This window comes from Ceratosolen solmsi, unplaced genomic scaffold, assembly GCF_000503995.2.
Source record: "Ceratosolen solmsi marchali unplaced genomic scaffold, CerSol_1.0 scaffold45, whole genome shotgun sequence".
Classification (NCBI taxonomy): domain Eukaryota; kingdom Metazoa; phylum Arthropoda; class Insecta; order Hymenoptera; family Agaonidae; genus Ceratosolen; species Ceratosolen solmsi.
In genome coordinates, this window is record NW_011948436.1 from 3590238 (window position 1) to 3591191 (window position 954).

Here is a 954-nt window from a genome sequence, read left to right on the forward strand (position 1 = left end):
TCGCCTGAGGTGTTGGCTTATGGTTAATGAGGAAGGCTCGTAGATGGGACTGGAATTCACTGGACTTTGCGCTTTACGAGCGATCGCGCGTGACGTTCGAGGTGCAATGGCGAATCGTCGATTTGGAAAAATCTTTTGGGTAATTCTGTAATGGCAGCTGGATTGGCGCGTTAGGAAATTGGCGCGTAATTGCGGCAAAGGCGACGCGATTTTCATTAGTTATCGTAGACACGTGGCTGTGTCACGTGGAGCGACAATCAATCAAGGATGAAAAACCGCGCCGCCAAAGGTCTGCCCGTAAATTTGGCTTACGAGAAAGTTTTAATTACGTAACGGCCACGCGAACGTCCGCCATATAATAATCCGGGAGGCTGAAAATGCCGTTGACAGCCGTGAAAATACACGCCCGAGTGACCTAACCTCTTTCCCAAACCCGCGCGCTATCATAGAGTGGGAGATTAAAGGGATCGAGCCAGTGATTCAAACGTAACGGATTAAAATGGGCATCGGAACAACCAAGGAGACGTTAATTCAAAGGCTGATTTACGAGTGCGCGGAAAAACGGCATTGGATTTTTGCGCGTATAAACCTTAAGCAATCGGGAGAGCGAAATTTCCGCGGCGTGGAAAGGGGGGAGGGGTACAAGAGAAAAAGAAAGAAAGAAAGAAAGAAAGAAAGATAGATAGATAGATAGATAGATAGATAGATAGATAGATAGAAAGAAAGACACAACGAGACTTCTGGCCAACGAATTTTCGCGGTGCTTTGGTAAAAAGGGCATGAATTTGAAAAAGGAGGGGAAGGACGGACGAACGGACGTTGAGATAATGAAATGACGCGTGCGGCGAGAGTAATTTGGGAAAGCCGATAACTCGGCAAGCGTAAAAGTCGGTTAATAAAAAGGAGTGAGGGAGAGAGAGAGAGAGAGAGAGAGAGAGAGAGAGAGGGAGAGAG